The sequence below is a fragment of the Paramisgurnus dabryanus genome, chromosome 18, assembly GCF_030506205.2.
Source record: "Paramisgurnus dabryanus chromosome 18, PD_genome_1.1, whole genome shotgun sequence".
NCBI lineage: Eukaryota > Metazoa > Chordata > Actinopteri > Cypriniformes > Cobitidae > Paramisgurnus > Paramisgurnus dabryanus.
The window spans coordinates 30,821,394-30,838,241 of record NC_133354.1 but is presented as its reverse complement, the minus strand read 5'-3'; positions in this window follow the sequence as shown (position 1 = coordinate 30,838,241).

Here is a 16,848-nt window from a genome sequence, read left to right as displayed (position 1 = left end):
ACACAAACCAAGGTTATTATAGTTTTGCATTTTTCATTAGTTTTTATTTTTATTTCGTTTTGACTTTTTGTTTTCAAATTGAGTTTAGTTTTAATTAGTTTTTCAGGTTTTCATTACATTTTTGAGCCACAACAAGACATTTCTGTCAGATTGTCAGAGAGATCAGTGTGAGAAAAGACCATGACAAATAACCAGAGGTGAAAAGAAGTAACTAAAGAAATAAATACTCAAGAAGCAAGTTAGTAGTTACTCTTGAGAAAAAAACACACACATACATGCACACACAGTATACAGTGCACACCATAAGTATCAGGACAGTTAAGACAAAAGTTTGCTGTGGAGACCAGAAATTGGTATGATGAATATCAGTGTGCCAGAAGTACAGAAGTCACATTTGATCAACCTTTGATTATGTTTCAAAATACATGCTTTAACAACAAAGAAAAACAGCCTTTAATGCTGACTTGTATGTTGTACCCAAACGCAAAATTCAAAAGAAATGGATCAAACTGACACTACATATGTGTGTGAACAATTAATGCATTAGGACACAGTTCATCACTCGAACACTTCTGAGTTAATGGTCTCAACGTGGCCACATTAGATAGTATTAAAATACAAACGTTTTGTTTTATTGAGTTGGAATAGTGTGTATGTTAAAACAGATGACATTTCTGTACTTTTGTCTATTTATCTTTTAATGTTTAGACATTTCTTGACTCCACAGCAAACTGAGGATTTTTGCCGTATTGTCTGAAAACTTAATGTTGATGTATACAGCTTATAGCTGAAATATCAGACAAGTAAACCGACACAGTTTTGCTTTCAGTTATGCATATTAAAGTTAACTCAGAGAATTTCCTAAGGTTGTCTGAGAGGACATACTTACATGAAATACAAACTGATTTTACAAAAGAACTCATGTTCCCTTTCAGTCGGTCACTACGACGTCACGTCGTGACCGACGAATTGGGAACTCGCTTAGAGAGACCAATCTGCTTCGAATACTACTAAAACGCCAATGAACTTGGCATTGAGATATTTGCATAATGCTGGCGCCGCCCCTCCAGGTGCGTATATAAGCAGCCGGTGCAAATAGGGAAATTAGCTTTTATTCGCTTCGAAAGCCTGCAGTATCTGCTACTGAGAAGCTACTCTACTCTGTTGGGATCTGATTGCTGAAGTTGGTTGTACTAGCAGTACCACAGCGGACGCTTCGCTTATTCCACGGCTCTACATCTGTTTATTGTTTTGAGTTTAGTGTGTGCGTTGCCTTCCTGTGCGCTCATCAACTAAGCATCTGAGTGAATTTCCCTAAAAGAGTGATACGAGAGAGCTTTGTGCCTTGTTAAAGGCAGCCACTCTCTCGTATATTTCCGGACATCAGCGTCCTTTTCAGGATGGCTTTTCGTCCGTGCGATCTTGGGTGCGGCAAATACATGGGTCCGAAGGACGGTCACGAGCGTTGTCTTTCGTGTTTGGGCATCGAGCACGCAGAGGCAGCGTTCGCTGGGGGTAAGTGTTCTCACTGCGAGAGCATGTCCCTTGTGGATTTGCGGAGACGGTTGTCTTTCCTCCGGGAAAAGCGCAACCCTCGTCATGCGAGTGCTGAACGCCGCCACGGTGCGGCTGTGAAGCTCTCAAAGGACGACCTCCGCATCACTGTGCTGAGCCGGTCGGGGGATTCGTCCTCATGCTCTCAGCCTCCTCATCCACAGCCGGTTGATGTGCCGATGGAGACTTCAGCGTCGTGTTCTACGATGTCTCTAGAATCCATTGTGCCTCCCTCCGGGTCCACCGACGCCGCAGCATCCGAGGGTGGGCCTCCTCCCCCTGACGTGGACCCCGACGCCCTTCCTCCCTCTGGTCGGGTTGGGACGCCGGAGTTCGATCCAGAGATGGTGGCCGTGCTCGCTCGAGCGGCGGAGACCGTAGGGTTAGAGTGGGTTCCCCCCCCTCAGCCCGAGCCGTCCCGCCTGGATGATTGGTTCTTTGGAGCTGCCCGGGTGTCACAACCCTCTCCACCGGTGCCTTTCTTCCCCGAGGTGCACGAGGAGCTGACTAGAACCTCGAAGTCGCCGTTTTCCATGAGATTACGGCCGTTTCAGCCCTCCCCCCTCACCTCCCTCACCAGCGGAGCCGCTAAGGGTTACACGGGGATCCCTCCCGTGGAGCGTGCTGTCGCGATGCAACTGTGTCCGGCTCACGCTCCCTCTTGGAAGGACCGCCCAACCCTCCCCTCTCGTGCCTGCAGACAGTCCTCCGGTTTAACGGGCGCTGCCCACCAGGCATGTGGAGAGGCGGCTTCAGCCCTGCACGCAATGGCGTTGCTGCAGGTTCATCAAGCGAAGGCCTTGAGGGATCTGCACGAGGGAGGACACGACTCGCCTGTCCTTTCGGAGCTCCGGGCTGCCACTGATCTGGCTCTTCGCGCTACGAGGGTGACAGCGCAGGCGATTGGTCGTGCCATGTCCACTATGGTGGTCCAGGAACGCCACTTATGGCTATGTCTGGCGGACATGTCGGATGCGGAGAAGAACAAGTTCTTAGACGCTCCCGTGTCCCAGGCTGGTCTCTTCGGTGAGTCGGTGGAGTCTTTTGCCCAGCAGTTCTCCGCCGCCCAGAAGCAGACGGAGGCGATCGCTCAGATCATGCCCCGGCGCAAGCGACCTGCATCTCGCCCTCCAGCGCCGGCGGCCCCGTCTGCTCCTCGCCGAGGGCGCCCTGCGGCGGCTGCCTCCACCCCCCCCACTAGAACATCTTCCAGGACACGGAGGGGGAACAGCCGTCGGCAGCCCGCCCCGCCCGCCCCACCCGCTTCCCGTGGTAACGGAGATCGAAGCGGCCCTGAGACGGGCGACCTGGATTCGGATGGGATCACTCTACGGGAGACGGTGATGGCATCGCTCCCTCCACCGGTAGAGGGCCGGGTGGAGAATCTTTGGTTTCGTTTTGTTCCGTTCCGCCGGCTTCTCAGCCGGCACCCACAAAACCACAAAAAGAGTGCATTCCTATTCCTTCTCCAGGTCTCCAGAGGATCGAGAGAGATGTGAGCGGGCATTTACGTGCTCTTCCTCCCTCTCCTCTGTCGCCAGCGGGTGTCCTGAGGAGTTCCAGCTCTCCGCTGAGGAGTCGGGACCACCAGCACCCTCCTCGGAGTCTGTGCTCTCCGCTGAGGAGACCAGACGACCGTCACCCTCAGCGGGCTCAGGTCAGTGTCACACACACATACTGTAGATGCTTATGCTGTCACAGCAGACGCACCGGCAGTCCCACCTGTCTCGCTTCGCTGCCCCACCGCGGGTACTTCGGTAGTGTCGTTAATTCTCCTCGTACGGTGCCTGGGTGCTTGGCTTCAGTTCCCAGCCCGTTTCGTTGGGTTTTACGCACAATCCGCCTCGATTACAAGATCCGGCACACCCCAAAATTCTCGGGCTTTCATTTCACTGTGGTGAAAGCGCCCGATGCACATGTACTGCGTGCAAAGGTCGATGTCCTGTTGGCGAAGGATGTATCGAGCCGGTCCCTCTTACCGAGATGATGATGATGATGATAGGGTTTTTCCAGCCTTTATCTCATAGTACCCAAAATACGCGGCGGGTTACGGTCGATTTGATTTACGCACCGGCTCTACAAAGGTGTTCTTTTGGGCGATAACGCCGAGGCTCGTGTTTCAATATTCAGATCGTTTGCAGCCTTAGACCTGTAAGACGTGTACTTTATGTGTCCATCTCCCCTCGCTTTAGACCGTTTTTCGCTCTGCGTCGTGGGGTGGGCATATTAATACTAAGTACATCATTCGAGCTGTCTCTCTCTCTCCGTGTCTCCATGTGCTAGTCACGGCTTTAAAATATCAGAGAGAGGGTTGTTCGCATTCTGCTTTTATGTACGTCGACTTATAATAGCCCGTTCTTGGCAGACGTGCGCGAACACAGAGAGTTAATGCTTCGGCATCTCGCTCGTTTATATCTTCAGGTCGACTGGGAAAGAGTCCTTTGCCCCGTGCAGAGGATCCTTTTTCTCAGTATGGAAATTAGACTCGATCGACTAAATGGCGTGTTTTACAAGAGCGCGCAACCAGTCAGTTCTGACTTGCCTCGGTTTAATTCGAGGGAAGTACGCGGTCCCTCTGAAACAATTTCAGAAGCTCCTGGACATATGACAGCATGCTGCGGCTGTGACACCGCCCGAGCTGCTTCATATGAGACCGCTTCAGCGTTGGCTTACGATCGAGTCTCGAGGAGAGCGTGGCGCACCGGCATACACCGTGTAAACATTACACCTGCGTGTCATTCCAACTTCCCCGTGGTAGACCCGGCATTTCCGATAGACAATGCCCCCTGAAAGGTCTCCTGGCATTCTGTAGCATGTATGCCCTTAGCACGGGATGATCGCCACGTATGACGGGCTTGCAGTCTCAGGGGTGTGCATAGCACCCCAACTGCCGCGAGCGGTGCGCTGTATATCTGGGACTTGTACGCTCCGCTATGGAGATGCGAGGGAAGGATGTATTAGCCGACACCAATAACATTGCGACTGTTGCGTTATTTACCGTTAAGGCGGTTTTGCGCTCTCGTCACCTGTCGCATCTCGCTCGTCATCTCCTCCTTTGGAGTCAGAAGCATCTGAGGTCCCTTCGTGCCATTCACATTCCGGGCTCGCTCAATACAGCAGCGGACGCGCTTCTCGAGCTGCGCGCCCCGGCAAATGGCGACTCCACCCCCAGACGGTCCAGCTAATTTGGAAGAAGTTCGGTTGTGCGTAGATAGATCTGTTTGCGTCGCCGGACGATACCCACTGTCGCCTATTTTATTCACTAACCGAGGGCAGCCTCGGCGTGGATGCGTTGGCACACAGCTGGCCTCGGGGGATGCGCAAATACGCATTCCTTCCAGTGAGCTTAATCGCACAGACACTGTGCAAAGTCAGGCAGGACGAGGAGAGCCTTTTATTAATCGTCCGTACTGGACGACTGGAAATTGGTTTTTCATAGTTAATGCTCCTCGCGACAGCCCTCCCTGGCGGATTCCCCTGAGGAAGGACTTTCTTCTTAGGAAGGGGCACATTGGCACTCGCGCCCCGACCCGTGGGATCTCCATGTATGGTCGTTGAGCGCGCGCAAGGTTTAGGTGATTTATCGCAAACGGTATCTAACACCATCGACGCGGTTCGAGCACCGTCCACAAGACGGGCTTACGCGCTTAATGAAACCTTTTTCGTCACCTGGTGCTCTTTGCAATGCGAGGACCCCAGAGAATGCCCCATTAACATTGTGCTTTATATCTTCAACATAGGTTAGATGGTAGGCTGTCCCTTCGCCATTAAAGTTGATATCGCCGCTATTTCTGCTCGTCACTCACTCACTTATCAACGGCAGATCAGTTGGCCAGCATGATTTGGTTATTACACTATAAGAGGCGCTCGCAGGCTAAACCCCTCGCGCCCTCCTTCTATTCCTCCTTGGGACCTGTCCATGGTGCTGAAAGCCCTTCAGGCCCCCCCGTTCGAGCCTTTGCAGTCTGCGAGTCTGAAGCTTTTATCAATGAAAGCTCTGACCCTGCTAGCTTTGGCCTCAATGAAGAGAGTAGGGGATTTACATGCATTCTCTGTTGACGACTCGTGCCTTCAGTTTGGTCCTGCTGCCTCAAGCGTAACATTGAGGCCCAGACCAGGCTACGTGCCCAAAGTTCCCACGACTCCTTTCAGAGACCAAGTGGTGAGCTTGCAAGCGCTGCCCCCGGAGGACGCAGACCCAACCGTGGCTTTGTTGTGCCCCGTACGCGCACTGCGACTCTACGTGGATCGCACGCAAAGCCTCAGGACCTCAGACCAGCTCTTTGTTTGTTATGGTGGCCAGCAGAAAGGGAAAGCTGTCACTAAGCAGAGGATGTCTCATTGGATAGTTGATACTATCGCCCTGGCTTATAATCTTCAGGGTATTCCTTGCCCCTTTAATTTGAGAGCGCACTCCACACGGAGCGTTGCCTCATCTTGGGCTCTAGCTCGTGGTTCCTCGCTAACAGACATCTGTAGAGCTGCTGGTTGGGCGACACCTAATACGTTCATTAGATTTTACAGTGTTCGTATTGAGCCTGTATCCTCTCGTGTTCTTTCCTCACCAGGGGGAGCACGGAGAACAGTCTCACAGGTCGGCTTGCAGCCTCCATCTGATGCTTCATAACTGTGTCAGTATGGAAGGCCTTCAGAACAAAAATGCGTAATGGTTTGAATTGTTCTTCCTCCGCTGCCTTGGCAGCCTTTGTTGCGGAGCATTGGCTGTCAGCCTTCACTAGCTGCATCCTCGCGAACCTACGTGTTGGCTCGGGCTCCACATTGTGTCCCACCGGGTTCCTTTGTGAGTATTTTTCCGTGGGGTTAATCCTACTAGCCCACGTTTCCCTTAGCAGAGCACTGCTTTGCTTACACAGCCACGGCTGTCATTTTACCTCAACTACGGTTGACTTTCGCCCACCATTAACCCTTAAGACGGGTGGTGGCTTCCGCAGCGTTCCTATCCCGCTCAGGTAGGGCGCTTCCCAGTCGCTGGCACTTCTGTGGGGTTAAAGGAACATCTAGTGCCCGGCCTTCTGCCTTAAAACCTAATTCTCCTTATCCTTAAGTGGAACCGGAGGGCTTTACGCAGACACTGGAAGAGGTCAGCCCCTAGTGGCGTTTTGGTAGGGATTCCCAATTCGTCGGTCACGACGTGACGTCGTAGTGACCGACTGAAAGGGAACGTCTCGGTTACGGATGTAACCCTCGTTCCCTGAAGGAGGGAACGGAGACGTCACGTCCCGTCGCCACAGGTGCTGCCACCTGCTGTTACGGCCGGTCACACTTTCCGGCTTTCTCAGCGAATAAGAAGCTAATTTCCCTATTTGCACCGGCTGCTTATATACGCACCTGGCGGGGCGGCGCCAGCATTATGCAAATATCTCAATGCCAAGTTCATTGGCGTTTTAGTAGTATTCGAAGCAGATTGGTCTCTCTAAGCGAGTTCCCAATTCGTCGGTCACGACGTGACGTCTCCGTTCCCTCCTTCAGGGAACGAGGGTTACATCCGTAACCGAGACGTTTTCTTATGTTGTGAATCTCATGTCACGTGTGTGTGTTGTGAGAAGCACTTACAGTACAGTAGACAGCGAATCAGACGTCAATCATAGATGGACTTTCTTCATTCAGTCACGTGTTTACAGTGCTTCTGGAGGTTGCGCGCATTTAAATGTTTCTGACGAGGAACAGGTCGTGCGTATATAATGGCGGGTACACGTGTGAAGTTTTGCTTTTAGTTAAAAGATTAGTAAATTCATATTCACGTAATCCAACACTCTTTATGTTCTGCGTGTTTCTAGACACAAGCAAAACCGCATCAGACGATTCAGTTTTTGCAGCGATCTAAACAATTCATTTAAACTGATTCGCGAACCATTTCAAAATGTTTGGCCCGTTTGCTTTGTAAAGAATCGACTCAAAAGACTCATTTATTTGCAACACCTTGTAAGGAATCAACTTAAACGAGTCATTAATTAGCGAATGTGTGTGTGTGACACCGCGTGAGTGAGAGACCCATGGAAAGGAATTTGAAGCTGAACATTATTTGCTCTATAAAAGACAAAGACGAAAACTAAGGACATTTCATCTATAATTTTATTTTATTTTAGTTAGTTTTGCCAGACACACATTACAGTTTTAGTTAGTTATCATTTTTTTTGTAATGCCTCGTTTTTATTTTTATTTCAGTTAACGACAATGTTTTTTCCCACCTAGTTTTCGTTTTTTCGTTCGTTTTCGTTAACGATTATAACTTTGACACAAACACACGAGTCAGGAAATTCGACGCGGTTTTTGGAATTCTTATAAAATACGCGATTGCAAACACTACAATCCGCACAGCAAGTTTATTAAACACAGGATCACTCGCGTGTGCACACATGTACTGCTTTCATGATCAACACGTGAGGGAGCAATGGCGGTGGCTGTAAACAAACATTGATAAGTTTATCACGCATGTCCCTTGTTGCGTTTCTACTATAATGATTACAAAAACACAAATAAGAGTCCAGACAACGATAGGCTGTTCTTCTTTTGAGCTTTTTACTGCACAAAAGTAAACCTCTCGCTGGCCAACCAAACACTAACCCTGTGTTCATTACGATGGCCAAACAGTACTCTTTACCATGCTTACTATGGTTTTTAAAGGTATACTTGTGAAATTAATAATAATCTATATATATATAGAATTAATATATAGAACATCCCCACAAGGCTCATTATGTGGCTCATTATTCAACTCTTTTGTTCCTCCATACAGCCTTTCCCAAGCAAAATTGTCTGAGAAATTGTCAATCAATATATGGTTTTATGTGAATGAGCAGGCCAAATGATTTTCACATCATTTTAAAGAAAAAACATTGCCATTAATATGTTTTTAAGCAACTGAAAAAAGCATAAATGTCAGGGCATGTCAAAACTTCCCCAGGGCCCTAAAACCCCCTTAGACCCCAGAGGTTAAACCTATTATCACAAAAATAGGTTTCTGTAATAGTTCTTGCTTCCTGTAAGCTATCATGGCATACTCCCAAAACTGCAACTGTTTGGCTTTTGAGGGTAACATCACCTGAGAGTGTTCCCTCACTTTAAAATGCTAGCTACATAATGCCATATAGCAATGCACTGGTGAGGCAACATGGCAGAGCCAGCCATCTTTGTAGGTAACAGCTGATTTTTCTCTCCAGGGTCTCTACTGTCAACATCATCATCTCATATAGCAGCAAAGGCCATAGAATACAGAACAAGAGTTCGGGGGGGCCATCTTGGTATATCATTGCCTTGAACCTACCAGGTAGGCCAAATTTGTCCACGGCTGATAACCAAGTTTCGAGCTTCTTGATGGTTAATTGGACTCACTCTGTATTTCTGAGGCTGCAACCAAAAACCTTGCTTAGCCTAGTCACAGGTTTCTCAGTAATAAATTGTATTGATACTCCATCCACAGAGAAGTGAAATCCACCACTTTGCCTTTCTTCAGGACCATGGACCTAGATTTTGTTAGTTAATTTTGTTAGTAAAGCTCGTTGTAGCCCAAGAATTGAGCTTTACCAGGCCCTGAATGCCAGTCAGATCATCCATGCTCTGATGGGGATCTGGCGGATTACAGACTTGGACGGGGGGCTCTGCACTCACCTCAGCGGCCTTCACCAACATTTTCATGACTAGGGCAAAAAGGATCACGGAGATCGTACAGCCAGTAATGATTTTTCTTTTCGACCCGGTGCCAGTTTGATGTTATGCTCCCTGAAGTAACTCTCAGCCTGAATTTCCCATAATAATCCAGGATGAGGTCCTTAATTTTACAGGGTATGTTGTGTCGGTATAAGGTTGTCTTGACCAGTTTTGGGGGATCAACCCATAAGCATTGGCAAGGTCTAGCCAAAGCACTGCTAGGTCTTCATTTACCTATCGTGCCTCCTTGATCAGTTGTGTGGCCACTCCAGTATGTTCCAGGCACCCTGGCACTCCGGGAATCCCACCATTCTGTTTTTTCCATGTTCTTCAGTAGAAAGATACTTTACATTTTTTTACAGTTCCACCTTTAGAAACTCAACTTTGCACTTACTTATCAGCTCTTAGAAAGATTTTAGTCAAAATAGTCAAAGACCACTTGTTGCGAAGGCTTTCAATTTTCTTTAGAAGTTCAAGAACTGCTCTGGGTATGTTAAGAAAGGCTGAGTACTATTCCACTTGTGGCGACTTTCTAGTGTTAAGAGATATTCACTTCTTCAGTGGTATCAGAAATTGTCAACAAGGCTCTGCACCTGCTTCCACAGTTGCCTGAGCATTGTGAATACCTGAGAAGTTTCCAGGATATGAAGGAGCAGAAAACTTTTGTGTCAAAAGCATGGCAAGAGTCATTGGGCCTTGTATTTTTATTGCAGAAATTTGAATTTCCAGGAGCAAGAGCAATTGCTGGGATATTTTGCATGTCTGTGTCCTTCACGATCTTAAAGAATCACAGTTCTTTGCTTGCAGTTAGTCCCATAATCTGAACAAAATTTCCTCACTGGCCTTCTGATAAAAAAGAATATCCATAATGCATTTATATAGCTGGAGGTGTCAGGTGATGCAGAGGTCACACTATTCAGATGCTTCGGGATAGGATACTTCGGAAGAAGTACAGGCAGTTTGATTAGACACATGTCTTTGATGATTGGCTGATTCTTTGAACACAATTGTATACATACACATTTGATTGTGTATGTTACCCAATATAACTTGGTTTTCTTGCTGTTGCAGAAAAACTTAATAGAGTCCGAAATAAAATCTATCTTATCAAAGATTAGACCTGATGTCTCGACAGTTAACACATCTTCGTGGATAGTTTAATGCTATGACACAAGTTGTATGTTCTCTGAACATGAATTATCCAGGTCTTTCTATCCAATTCCTTCATTTCTCTTCTGGAAAGGGCTTCTCCCATTTATTTGACAGCTCTTTTAAAAGGAAGCATCCTTGAATTGTGACTGGTGCTGCAAAGCATAAAGGGTCATACAAGCTGTTGACTTTGGAGAGAATGCCACAAGAAGACAGATGTTGAGCAGGCATGGTTTCATCTCCGAAGTCCAAATCTTTGACATCCCTAGTGCAGTCTTCAGGTGGAAAGGCTGCCAATACTGATGGACTGTTTGACATTATCTTGTAAAGACGAAAAATTGGATTCTGCCACAGATGCTTGTGTCCTCTGAAACAAGCTAAAAGCTTCATAGGCAGTTGAAAATCATCTCAGACCACTGTCCACATAAATGTCTATATTTATATTATATTACAGGTAAAATCACATCAGACACAAAGGTTTCACAACCATAAGCTCTCATTCTTTGGCTGACAGATGAAGTCCATAAATTGCTACTGCTGGGGACTTCCTATTTCTGAATACATGGAATTTCATCCCTGTTGAGATCATATCACAGAAACACAAGAACCCCGGATAATCTCTGTGTCTTCCCTCACTGTGAAACAATAAAACATTTGCTGTATATTGGCAGTCACAGCAAATAGCTCTTTCCTGAATCGAATCAGCATACATAACAACCCAGTTGTTTATTGGAGTCCTGTCAAAAGGACGCTATTCAAATAAAAACCCTGATACTGGGCACTGGAATCAAACATCACTCTAATTGAATTAGGCTTTTAGGGTGATAAATCTCCAAACATGGTAAATACCAGCATTCTTTGTTATCACTTAGGTGAGCTGCATAATCTGGATGGTGGTTTTCAAACAATCTTTGAATAAAAACTAAGATTTGCGGTTTAATTTCTGGTCTTTTTAGCAAAATGCAACAAAGAGAGTAGAGACGTGTAAGAGCATACATGAAAAGGACTTAGTTGTCTGTAAGGGACACAGCTATTGTCACTATATCTAAAATACTTGATTACTACGAGGAGACAACAGATAGAGCGGGCTTGTAATCCTTTGTGCGTCTGAACTCTGAACGGCCATGGTGGTGTTCTCTGCTTGCACACACAGCCTTAAGGGCGATTTATACTCGTGCGTAGGTCCTACGGCGTAGCAGCGACGGCGTAGGTTCCGCGTCGGTTTTCATTTATACTTGTGCGTCGCCGTCCGCGTCGACGTGCAAAGACACGCGAAACCGCTGGTTGGCAGTAATCACGCGTGTAACCACAGTAGCAGCAGAAGTCGTCACAGAAGAAGAAGCTAAGCAAGTTAACCCACAAACGAAGAAAAAATAGCAACTTGTTGTGTATAATTTGAGAAGACCAGCAATGATGTAAGTAAATAAACAGCGACTTATGTTGCAGTTTTAGTTAAATCACTCCTCGACTTGGCTCATCTTTGTTTTCACCGTCTCAACCGGAAATACCTATGACGCAGTTTTTTTTACCTGACGGGAGGGGTTCTGGTGGACCAATCACAGAGCTTGCGGTCCGCGTAGGTCCGACGCGCTGTTAGGAATTTTGTGAGGTGCGCGTCAGGCTACGCAGAGCTACGCACAGGCTACGGATAGCCTACGCCGTAGCTACGGCGTAGCACCTACGCACGACTATAAATCGCCCTTTATAGACATGAGGGATACCTTGTACTTCACATTTGAGACTTAAGCTGTTCTTTAAGTTATTGTGATTTTGACATGGGGTGAATTATGAAGTTCTGCATTGTCCAACACATGTTTCTTCTAACTAAACACACTTGGTTTGTGAGAATTACCCAGGCATACGTCTCCAACTATAAGCCAGCCCAAATTTGTTTTGATAGCAGAAGAAACATTATAAGGACCATTTATCTGATGTCGGACTTTATGGACTATTTAAGCATCACAATCGAACAGCATTATCTGGGCACTGTCATCTATTTCTTGAATCCCAGAGGCTATCCTTTTAAAAAAAAGGATGATTTTGCATATCTTCTGAGGTAGGTATCTCCACCCTGTTTTCTGGAAATCCCTTAGACTTGATCAGAGTAGAATCAGAAATCTGTCAGCTCTACTTCCAGAAGGAGACTAAACTCAAATATTACAAATTCATAATAATTTATTAATCAAGTCAGTCATGAAACAGTTATAGGTATAGAAATAAATTGAAAGTAATAAGGAAAATATATTAAAGAGGACAGAGAATGAAAATAAGTTTTTACCTTAGACCTTAGTTGAATAACGGTAGTCTACCCGCATTCACGAACATACAGAAAGTGCTAGACATTCTGAACATCTCCATTTCATAGAAATTCCTCCTTTAGAAATGTCCGCCCAGAAATTGCACAAACTGAACAACGGATACATGTTACGTAAAATGCATCTCAATCCCCCCACTCTCATTCAATTCCCTCCCCTTCAAAATAATTTGCATACATCCGGACTCTCACCTCCAACAGGAAGTACAGTAAATTGCAGCAGTGTTTGCAAAGTTCAAGGCGAAATGTCGAGTCGCGTTCCGGGGTGTGCTCTTCTATCTGTAAAATGGTCTGTCCGTGTTCTGAAGAAGGCGAAGTTTACATTCTTTTGAGTGGCAGTAAAGGCAGCCAGTCAGCGTCAAATGCTTGCATTTCATAATGAGGTTGCCGTTAAGCCTGAAGGGATGCTAAATAGGTGCAAAACCATGCGTTTAAAATCCCCCACCCTAATATAGCTTTCTGAGAGAGGTTTTTAGAATTGTGAACTTTACAACCCACCTTGCCACAACAAGTACAGTATGTGATGCAAGTTTACACTTTTTAATGTCAGAAAAATCAGACTTGACTTGTCATGTCAAGAGTTGACTACTGCAGTCCCAGTCTGCACAACCAAGCCTCGTCAAATGATCCAGAATGTGGCAATGCAAATGCACACAAAATAATGACAAATGCCTATATTTGCAAGTATCCTTGTAAATATAGTATGTTCTGTCTTAAGTAAATGTAAACAGCTAAGAAAAAATGTACAAAATAATTCTTTGATTCTACAAAAATGTGGAAAATAATGTGTTTTTAATCACACAAACACATTGTATTATACCAAATACACAAAATAACATTGTTTTTAGCAATGAAACGGGTGCCTTTTAATATACTTGATAATATAAACACTCACTGTCCTTGACTGATTAACCTTTGTAACTTAATAAGGGTTAATGTAAATGTATGTTTAATTTGTACAGTTAGGACACATTTAAAATAAGGTAAAACATGGATCACAACAAGGATCTGTCTTAGGGCCTTTGTCATTTTCAAAATACATGCTACAGTACTCCTTGGAAATATTATTAGAAAGCATTTGATCAGCATCCACTGCTATGCAAACAATACTTGCAAAAACAACATTCTTCCACCTTGGAAACATCGCCAAGCTGTGAAACATATTATCTGCCTTAGATGTCATGCATTTTTGACATCTAGATTAGATTACTGTAATGCTCTGCTGGGCAGCTGTCCTTCATCATCAATAAAAAGGTCACAATTAGTAAAAAACACACCAGCTAGAGTTTTTACCAAGTCACGAAAGTTTAATCAAATAACCCCATTAATGGCGTCTTTACACTGGTTACCAATTAAAATCTATGTTGATTAGAAAATATTGATACTCACTCATAAAGCCCTAACCAGTATAGGACTTACGTATTAAGCAGAACTTCTTATATGCTACATCCGGTCTTCAACTGGTCCGTGGCTCCACTCATATCTGCATCTCTCATATTCTGTGTGTCCAGTTCATCTTTGTGCCCTGCTAATCTTTTTGTCCTTCTGGTCTCTGTGTCCTTCTGTTCTCCATGTTCCCCTCATCTTTTTGTCCTGCTCATGTCCTTATCTGTGTCCTGCTGGTCTCCGTGTCCGGCTGGCCTTGATGTCTTGCTCATCTCTAAGTCCTGCTCGATTTTTGTGTCCTGATTGTCATTGAGTAGGGTTATGAACCATGCACCCTCATGTCATCCTAAGGGGAGGTGTAATGCACTCTCCTCTGCAGGATGGTTAATCATAGTGCAGAGAGAGCAGATACAGTGTTGGAGCTTCAGGACAAAGTCTCAGGGTATCCTCTTCATCTCTGAGTCATTGCCTGATGTTGCTCAATTGCTCGCTTTCTTTTACTTTGCCTTTCTGATTTGATGGCTTCTGGACCCCAGATGGCAATGATATAGAGAAGAAAGATGAAAGCAAGGGCTGGATGAAACAACACAGCTCCTGCAGCTAGCTCTTATGGGTCATACGTCACTCTTACAGTGAAAATGGTCTTCTGTTGGTCCTGACCTGCCCATATAAACAGCCCTAAAGCACACTTGCTTTCTCTTTCCATTGCTCTGTTTTCTTATATCTCGCCATTTTATACCCTAATATCTGTCACATTACCAATTTTCTTCCCTTTTCTTATGTTTTCTCTTCAATGTCTTGCTGTGACTCTCTGTAGCTGCCATTAACTATAGTAAACGGCTTCTGAAAATGATCTGATTTAATCATGATATCTTCTACGGCTGCCATAAAGCATCTTTATATTTAACAGAGCTTATAATGTTGAGCAAGATTAGATTTGCAGATTTAGAAAATTAAAAAGTTCTCTTGTGCTGATCCTGTAGGGTATGTTGAGATATGTTTTGGGCATGTAACACATCAATTGTCAAAGATGGAAACGTTAATATAGACGAAAAGGCAAATATAAATGTGGATGATTAAAACTGGTTTCAAAAAATGTAAAGTAACATTATGCACAAAATGCCAAGGGATTGTTGTGACTGTCATACAGTATGATTATCATGCCGATCACTTTTAAAATATAAATGTTGACATTCATGCTCATAAAATACAAAGCTTTGTTTCTGAAGCAGCAAGAATTTGCCGTCTAGCCTTAATACGATGTAGTTTAATGGTCTACACGATAGCATCTCCCACACAACCACTAAGAAAGAAAGTGTGCTGTTTGTGGAGGCTGGAGAAGAAGATATTGTAGGTCCAGTACTGTATCATTATAAGAGGTCAGGTAAATCTCTTTGATTTGGCCATTAAAGCTGTGGCACATACTCTTGCACATATGACTTCAGACGAGGGGGAGCCTGTATAAATGTGATATACATCTACTCTGTGTGCTGGCTTGGGTTGTGGATGGAGGAAAATTAAGATTCATGACCTGATCCAAAATACAATCTCCAGTGTTTTATCTTAAATAAAATCACATCAGGAAGAATCAAAATCTTCTTTTGTTCTTAACTGTGTCTATCATCTCTAACTCTGAATGTTATTTTAAAAGATAAAGATCCTTTATGTTGCACATTTTAGCATGGATTGCTTTGTGATCCTGTAGCAATGTAATGAATCTTTCCAAAGAGTCTTTTATTGAATGTGTCAGCTTAAAACTACATTACATCTTATCATGTTAAATTTAAAAGGGATTTGTTTTAAGCACAAACCACTTTACTTTGACAATTTTGAAGAATTTTTATATGACCACTATGTGGAAATCTTGTTATATCTTGTTATCTTATCTTGTTATAATAAATCATATTACCTAATGTATAACTATTCAAAAGAATAATGTAGTATTGTAGTCGAGACCAGCTGATTCAAATCAAGACCAGAGAGTGTTGAGTCTGAGTCAAGACTGAGTCCAGATAAAGTTGATCTGAGACTTATATAATCTTTATAAGAACATGTTAAGTTAAGTTAAAAAAAATAAAATTGTCACCATACACCAGGTCTACTACACATTTAAAACAAGTGAGTTAAAAATTACCCAACAGATAACCCAGTTGTGGGTTACTATAGCATCAACACTTTGTTGGGTTATTTTAAGTCAATGCATTGGGTAGAAAGTTTTACACAATTGGTTGGGTTATAAAATAACAAATTTGTTGGGTTATTTTTGCTATGCTGCTTTAACACCATTATTATTATTATTATTATTATTGATTACTGTTATTTGCTTTATTAATAAATAATACAAAACTTACAAATGAAGAATTTGGTTCCAAAAACGCAATAAACGCTATTTTAAAAAAATGAGTTACTGCCAGAATCAGTATTATATCAGGTCAGTATTTAAAAGTTAATTCTTAATTTTACGCAAAATCCAATATCCGCCGTCTTATTCTGTCATTTTTTCTCCCTTTTTCTCCCAATAAACGCCACTCTTCCTTTTCTGCAGAATGCAATAAATCCGCTCCACAAATTAAAGCGCATCATTCCACGCAATGTAAACAACAATGGGGGAGCGTTGAATACACGGAATTCCAGTTCTCCTCATCTACTTTGTACTTCATGATCAACAAACAAACAAAAACAAAATAATACTTTGATGGCATTGCTAAACCTGTGGTGGTTTTCTGTGACGGAAAGAAACGTAAGCCATCAACATCTAATAATTTACACGAGAGGCA